The 8,506-nt window shown below is 47.0% G+C and overlaps 1 pseudogene across 1 annotated transcript; it reads right to left on the bottom strand.

Moving 5' to 3' along the window:
- Positions 1–710: 710 nt before the first annotated feature.
- On the bottom strand, positions 711–1,606 carry LOC311599704 (large ribosomal subunit protein eL27-like; annotated as a pseudogene). The gene is made up of 3 exons: positions 1,525–1,606; positions 1,030–1,221; positions 711–812 (listed from the first exon to the last, which is right to left on the bottom strand). The product of its transcript is annotated as a large ribosomal subunit protein eL27-like (transcript).
- Positions 1,607–8,506: the final 6,900 nt, after the last annotated feature.

Below are 8,506 nucleotides of genomic sequence, written 5' to 3'. Positions count from 1 at the left end.
AACTTTCCAGCCAGAAGCTCTAGTGTACATCTGGAATCCCAATGTCTGGGAGGTAGAGGCAGGAAGATCAGAAGTTCAAGGCTCTCCTCAGTTACAGAGGAAGTCTGAGGGCAGCTTGGGCTCCCAGAGACCCTGACTCAGAACACACAGAAAGATCTCTCCCTGTTGTAGCACATGCTGTGCTGCATTCTGAATATCACACTACAGTGTGTGTGTGTGTGTGTGTGTGTGTGTGTGTGTGTGTGTGTGTACCAGCCTTCACTGGCTCACGAGTTGATGGACATTGAGGTGTTTTTACCACTGTGAGTAGTACTGCTCTGAACGCCAGATCAAAACCTTTTAGTTTCTGCTTTTGTCTTGTGTTGTTGTTGTTTTTTATGGTTTTTCGAGATAGGGTTTCTCTGTGTAGTCCTGGCTGTCCTGAGCTCGCTTTGTAGACCAGGCTGGCCTTGAACTCACAGTGATCCACCTGCCCCTGCCTCCCAAGTGCTGGGATTAAAGGCATGCGCCACCACTGCCCAGCTTGTGTTTATATTTTTGAGACAATCTCACTCATGTAGCCCAGGCTGTCCTTGAACTTGTGATCTTCCTGCCTCAGCCTCCTGAAGTTCTGGGAGCTACCACCATGCCTGGTACTATGACATTACTGTTTAAACCAATGGTTCCTTTTTTTTTTTTTTTTTTTTTTAATGATGAGAATGAATATATACCTAAACACGAAGCTTCTGGAAAAACCATATGTTCTTCCCTGTCTTGTATCAGTCCTCAAACTTGACCTTGGCCTCCTGCCTGACCTTATGTTTCAGGGCTGGGTTTCTTTTTTTTTTTTATTTTTTAAAAGATTTTGTTTTATCATTATGTATACAGTGTTGTCTGCTTGTTTACCTGCAGGCCAGATGAGGGCACCAGGTTACATTATAGATGGTTGTAAGCCACCATGTGGTTGCTGGGAATTGAACTCAGGACCTTTGGAAGAGCAGGCGGTGCTCTTAACCACTAAGCCATCTCTAGGGCTGTGTTTCTAAAGACATCCTTGTTGACAACAGTCTTGTCCAAGGGGATATCCACAGAGTGCTTGGTGGGCATGAGGTGACTGTAGTTAGAAACTTTCACAAAGGACTTGATCTTTGACCTCTTGGTGATTTTCTTCTTGCCCGTGGCAGCTCACTTTTCGGGGATAGCGGTCAATTCCAGCCAGCAGGGTATGGCGGTCAGGGCAGTCTGAGGTGCCATCAGCCACCAGGGCATGGCTGTCATGGCGGTCTAAGGTGCCATCAGCCACCAGGGCATGGCTGTCAGGGCGGTCTGAGGTGCCATCAGCCACCAGGGCATGGCTGTCAGGGCGGTCTGAGGTGCCATCAGCCACCAGGGCATGGCTGTCAGGGCGGTCTGAGGTGCCATCAGCCACCAGGGCATGGCTGTCAGGGCGGTCTGAGGTGCCATCAGCCACCAGGGCATGGCTGTCAGGGTGGTCTGAGGTGCCATCAGCCAGCAGAGCATGGCTGTCAGGGCGGTCTAAAGTACCATCATCAATATTCTTCACAATGGCAGCTTTGCATTCTGAGTAGCGCCCAGCCAGGACCAGCACCACTTTCCCAGGTTTCATGAACTTGCCCAGCAAGCAGCCGGCACCCAGCAGAAAGGAAAAAAAGGACCAAACCAACGGTTCTTAACCTTCCTAATGCTGAGACCCTTTAATACAGTTCCTCAAGCTGTGGTGACGCCCAACCATAAAATCACTTCATGGCTACTTCATAACTGTAATTGTGCTACTGTTATGGGTGATAATGTGACTATCTGATATGCGATCCCCAAAGGGGTTTCGACTCACAGGTTGAGAACTGCTGGTTTAAATGCTTGTGTGAACTCTTGATTGTCCATCAGGGGTTGTTGTGGAAGTTTTGGTTTCTTTAAAAACTCAATTATGTTATGTAAGGACGTTTTTGTTTTAATCCCGGGAGTGGGATACGGGGGCTTTTCCAGTTTGTCCACAGCTAGTTATAGCCTTGTGAGAAGGCACGTGATCTTTGTCAGCAGGAGACTACCTCATATGGAGGCCTGGTCTTTGCCAGTTGGAAAACATCTTGGGTGGACTCTGAGAAAGTATAAATATGAGATCCCAGAGAGAGAGAGAGAGAGAGAGAGAGAGAGGGAGGGAGAAAGAGAGAGAGGCTAGAAAAAAGGTTGGAGGAGGAAGAGAAGGCTGCTGCTGCGTTTGCTGTTGCTGGCTGAATATCCTGACAATGGAGATTGGTGTTGCCCTGAAGAAACTGACAACCCTAAACAACAGTGTTGTTTTAATTGGAAATCCTTGTTTGTTTGTTTATTTATTTATTTATTATGTATACGGTGCTTTGTCTGCATGTACATCTGCAGCACAGATGAGGGCATCAGATCATATTATAGATGGTTGTGAGCCACCATGTGATTGCTGGGAATTGAACTCATGACCTCTAAGAAGACCAATCAGTGCTCTTAACCACTGAGCCACCTCTCCAGGCCCCCTGATGGTTGTACTTGACCAATAAAGACTCAGGAGCCAGATGCTGTGGTGAAAAACCTGCTAGCTCAGAGAAACAGGTAGAGCACCCAGCTGAACTTCTGGCTCAGCTCACGTCCCAATGGAGAAGGCCAAAAAGGCTTGCTAGCTCAGCTGGCAGTCCAGGAGAAAAAGGCCAAAAAAAACCCAAGGCCAAAGGCTTGCTAGCTCAAAGCCTGAAAAGCCAAAGGCCAAGAAGCTGAGGAGTTCAAGGGCTAGAGAGCTAAGAGCTGAGCTAAAATCTCAACCTAAAGAGGCTAAAGCATCAAAAACCAAAGACTCCGTCTGCTTCTACAGCTGTCTTAAATAAACCCCCGACTCAAAGTCCCTCCAGCTCTTTAATCCCTGTCAGCTGCTTTCTTGCCCTGCCTCTTGACCTAGGGTTAACTTTATTAAATGCTGTGTACAGTTAGCTCTAGGATTAAAGGTGTGTGGAAGGCTGGCTGAGCCACACCTTAATCACCTGTTTACAATAAACAGAAAGGCCTTGGGTTAAAGGTGTGTTAGGGCTCAACCACAAGAAATGGGGATTTACAGTTCAATCTCAGGGATCACAGTGGTATCAAATACAGATTTTTATAGTTCACAATCTCAGGGGATCACATTGGGACCAAAGACAAGTTTTTACCACTCACAATCTCAGGGATCATAATGGGATCAAACATCCTATAACACAGCAGGAAGTAGCCAAAGAGAGCTACGCCCCGTCTCCCCACTAACCTTCTTTGTCTCCTACCTGGTGTTGGGATGTTGGAAGGGATCGGGGTGGAGAAAGGAGGAAGAGATATAAGAAACCAAGATAAAAAATAGATTTTATTTGGAGTGGCGTCACTCAAAAGGAGTGACCACTATAAAGGAGTGGTGTCACCGGGTCACACGGCAATCAGATCTTTCATATTCTGAGGAACTACAGCCCAGCTGTCCCAGCTCTGAGTTACTCACCCACAAGCAGCTGGTGGCCTCCCATCACCTGTGACTTCAGTTATTGCTGTTCCACAGTAGGATATACTTTGTCCCACCTTGGTCTTTATTTGTATTTCCCAGGGGGCGAATGGCGTTGGTGTTTATCAGCCATTTGTGTGTCTTTGGAGCAGTGTTGATTTAGTCATTTCTCCACTATTGTCACTATGATGGTGTTGTTTTGTGGATTTAGTCGTTTCTCCACTCTTAATCATTATTGTGTTGAGACCTAGAGTCACATAGCTCAGGTTGGCAGCAAACTTACTACATAGCTAAGGATGGCTTTGACCCTCTGGCCCTCCTGCCTCTACTCCCCAAGCAGTAGGGTTATAGGAAGAGTTACCTCACCCGTCCTGGGATTTCTCCACACACTTTGGATGCTAGACCTTTATGAATGTCATATTTTTCACTTTTGTCTTATATGCTGCTGGGCCACATCCCCAGCCTTTAGACTGCATCAGACCTATGTTTTTCAATCTCTTACTCTGTGGGCATTTTTAATTTTTCATGTCTTTTGATGGACGAGAACTTTTAACTCATCTATTTCCTCTTTTGTAGTCTGTGCATTTGGAGTCATACTTAAGAACCCATTTCTAGGGCTGGAGAGATGGCTCAGAGGTTAAGAGCACTGACTATTGTTCCAAAGGTCCTGAGTTCAATTCCCAACCTGGTGGCTCAAAGCCATCTATAATGAGATCTGGTGCCTTCTTCTGGACTGCAGGTAAATGTGCAGACAGACATTGTATACATGATTAAATAAATAATTTTTTAAAAAAAGAACCCATTTCTAAACCAAAGTTCACAAACAGAGGGCCTTTTGTTTCCTTCCTAGAACTGTATAGGTCTTTGATCTAATTCCAGTTCATTTTTGCATATTGTATTAGTTAGACTTTTTTTTTTTTGTCACTGAGACAAATTTCTGAGGAAAATAATGTAAGGGAAGGATTTATGTCAGTTTTTGAGGTTTCCTGCCACAGCCAGCTGGAGTCATGCTTTCAGTACGTGGCAAGGTAGGACTCCAGGGTGGAGGCTGGGGACACGAAGAAGAGCTGCTCAGTTGATGGCTGCCAGGAAGCTGAAGGAGACAGAGACACCTGGGACAGGATTTCACTTCTAGGCCTGGCACATGCCTTTGATCCTAGCACTAGGGAGGCAGATGAAGATGGATCTCTGAGATCAAGGCCAGCATGGCCTATAGAGTGAGTTCCAGGACAGCCAAGGCTACACAGAGAAACCTTGTCTCGAAAAATTAAAAAGAAGAAAGAAAGAAGATATCACTTCTTTTCTTTTTTTTCTTTTTTGGTTTTTCCAGACAGGGTTTCTCTGTGTAGCCTTGGCTGTCCTGGACTCCCTTTGTAGACCAGGCTGGCCTCGAACTCACAGCGATCCAACTGCCTAGGCTTCCCGAGTGCTGGGATTAAAGGCGTGCGCCACCACGCCAGGCGAAGATATCACTTCTAAGAACAGGCTCCTAATGACTTAGTTCTTCCAACCAGGCCCCACCTCCAAAAGTCCTCATTTCCTACACAGCCCTGCATGTTTTAGAATTCACTAGTAAACCAAGCTGGCCTTGACCTCATAAGGATCCGCCCTTTTCTGTCTCCTGAGTGCTGTGATTAAAGGTTTGAGTCACCATGCCTAGCAAAGATTTATTTCATTTTATTATGTAGATGGGTGTTTTGCCTGCATGCAGGTTTGTGCACCGTGTGCTTGCCTGGTGCCCGTGAAGGCCGGAAGAGGGAGGCAGATCCCCTGGAACTGGAGTGACAGGCAGTTGTGAGTTTCCATATAGATGCTAGGAATTAACCCCGGGGCCTTCTGCCAGTCCTCTTAACTGCTGAGCCACTTCTCCAGCCCCAGATTCTGGTCCAAACACCTCCCAGTGATGAGATTTCCCACCTGGGGATGAAGCTTTAACACAGCAGCCTCCTGTGTGCATGTGTGTTGAGGATGCGGGGAGAGTCATGTCTAAACAACAGCCCAGGACAAGGCCTCTACTTCACTCGTTCCCTGCTGAGCCATCTCACTGGCCCCAGAAGGAAATCTGAACTGGACTTCCTTATCTAACTAGGACAAAGGTTTGCCAGAATCAGTTGTTGCAAAGCCCTTCTCCAGGGAAGTCTCCAGGCAGGCACTGACCCCAGACACCGGGACAACCCAGAAATAAAACTGCTACATCTTGCCTTTCATCTAGGGAAGCCTTCAAACGACCCTTCCCACACACCCTTGTCCATGGCAGCATGGGAGTTCGGGAGCATCTACGCAGTGGGTTGTCACTGAGTGGCACCCTGGACTCATGCAAATGAACCTGCTCTGCTCCCGTGAGAATTTGCCTGGGGGCAGCTAATTTGCAGACTCTGACTTCTGGATTAGAGTCAGAAGAACCATTTACATCCATAAATACTTGTCCTCCCTTTGCTCCTCCCCCTGCTCCTCCTCCTCCTCCTCCTTCCGGTCTTTCCTCAGGTCCTCCTCCTGATTCTCCTGCCTCCACTTCCTGAGTGCTAAGATTATAGATCATGCAGCAGGGGCGGAGCCCGGGGCTTTGTGAACAATGGGTAAGCACTTTACCATCTCTGCTACATCCTCAGGCCCTTCCAAACAAAACAAAAAACAAAACGTTTTTAGGGGTTGGAGCTGTAGCATAGCGGTAGAGCACTTGCCTGGTGTGTGACAATCTGGGATTGATCTCAGGGACTCAGGCTTCTAAGAACCAGACCCCACGAGTTGTCCTCCAACTCTGTGTGTGCCTGCGTATGTACATGCATGCCCCAAATACATAAAATGTAACAAAACAAATTTCAAAAAAAAAAAATTTTTTTTTTTATAGTAGGTTTAGGCTCTCGGCAAGGATGACTGGATGAAACAATTTTCCCATACCCTTCCCACTCCACACACAGGAAGCCTCCTCTTTTATTCCCAACCATAGTCATATGTCACTTCCAAAGAACAAATCGCCTCCCAGTGTCCAAAGTGTGCAGAGAGGCTCGCTCTTGCTGTGGGGCACACTATGGGTCTGGACTGGCCCCTGTCACTGTGGTGATAGATGAAACAGTTTCTCTGCCCTAAAGCCCTCTACGCTTTGCTCCCTCTGTCTGTCCACCATCTCCACCTCTGCCCTGTCAGCTACTGATCTTTCTTACCGTCTTCATAGCTTTGCTTTTCTTCCAAAACATCACAGTTGGAAATCAGTAAAAGGTGACATTGACTCGTTGGCGTCTTTCCTAGTAAGATACAGTAGAGGCTCTTTCTGTGGCCTAATGGCCAATTGCCTTTCCCCCACTGAATAATATCCCATTGTCTGTAGACAGTATGGCATGTCGACTCATTGCCTGCTGAAGGACAACGTTGCTCACAATTCAGACAGTCATGAACAAAGCTGCTATAGACACGTAGGCACAAGTTTTGTGTGTGTGTGTGTGGACTTCTTTTCAGCTCTTTTGAGTCACTTGCCAAGAAGGAAGCCTGCTGGGTCAGACTTCAAAGTACATTTAGTTTTGTAGGAAATGCCAAGTTGCCTTTACTACACATTCTTGTCAGAATTTGGGTGTGTATTCATGTGTTTGTATGTGTATGTACATACTGACGTGTACACACACGTGTGGAGGCCAGAGGTTGACTTCAGGTCTCTTCGCTGCTATCTAGCCTAATTTTTGAGACAGGGTCTCATTGCTGGCCTGAAGCTCTCTGATTGGCTAGAACATCTGGCCAGCAAGCCCAGGGATCCTCCTAACTCCGGTTAACAAAGGGAGGTCTAGTGCTGGACGCGGTGGCGCATGCCTTTAGTCTCAGCACTTGGGAGGCAGAAGCAGGCGGATCGCTGTGAGTTCGAGGCCAGCCTGGTCTACAAAGCAAGTTCAGGACAGCCAAGGCTAACACAGAGAGACTCTGTCTTGAAAAAACCAAAACCAAAAAACAAAGGGAGGTCTAGGCCGGCTAGGGTTGTTACTCAGAGAAACCCTATCTAAAACACCAAACAAACAAACAAACAAATAAAATAACCAAGGCCCCTGCCTGCAAGTTATAGTCAAGAGGCAATGATGGGAGATAAGAGCCATGTGTGGTGGCACACACCTTTAATCCCACCACTCGGCAGGCAGAGGCAGGAAGATCTCTGTGAGTTCGAGGCCAGCCTGGTCTACAAAGTGAGTGCAGGACAGCCAGGGCTGTTACACAGAGAAACCCTGTCTGGGGTGGCGGGGTGGGGGAAGGTGAGAGATAAGTATTAGTTGGAGAACCACAGCAGGGTGAAGATTAGATGTCTCTGGTTCTGGGATGGAGAGATGGCTTAGTCATCCATGACCTGAAATCACGTCTTCAGCATAGGAGCAAAGAGAAGCCAAAGACAGCCACATTAGTTGTGTCTCTGGTCCTGTGACAAAACACCTAAGGTCATTCACTTATAAAAAAAAAAAAGAAGGTTCTCCTTGGCTCGTTATTTAGGAGCTGTGTTAGTCAGGATCCTCTAGAGGAACAGAACTAATAGGATGAATCTATATATCTCTATATATATACCTTACAGTCTGTAGTCTAACTTTTCCCAAAATGGCTGTCTCCCTATGGAAAGTCCAAGAATTCAATAGTTGTTCAGCGCACCTGCAAGGCTGGATGCCTCAGTGGGTCTTCAGTAGATGCTGGAATCCTGAAGAAGTGGGCTCTAATGCCAGTGAAATGAACTAGCCAGAGAGAGAGAGAGAGAGAGAGAGAGAGAGAGAGAGAGAGAGAGAGAGAGAGAGAGAGGCAAACAGGCTAAGGACATAAGGACAAGTGCTTCCAGTTTTATCCTTTATATAGGCTGCCACCAGGAAGGTGTGGCCCACATTCAAGGTGGACCTTCTCACCTCAAAACATCTGGATTTAGGCTGGTTCTTCCCACTTCAGATCACACACACACACAAAAAAACCTCACAGGGCATACCCAGCCACTTGGGTTTTAATTCCAGATGTAGTCAGATTGACAACCAAGAACAACCACCACAAAACCCACCCCTTGACAACTTGACACGA

Source organism: Acomys minous, assembly GCF_964271855.1.
Source record: "Acomys minous genome assembly, chromosome: 6".
Lineage (NCBI taxonomy): Eukaryota > Metazoa > Chordata > Mammalia > Rodentia > Muridae > Acomys > Acomys minous.
Note: the sequence above shows the minus strand (reverse complement) of the source record. Positions and strands in the feature narration are given on the sequence as shown.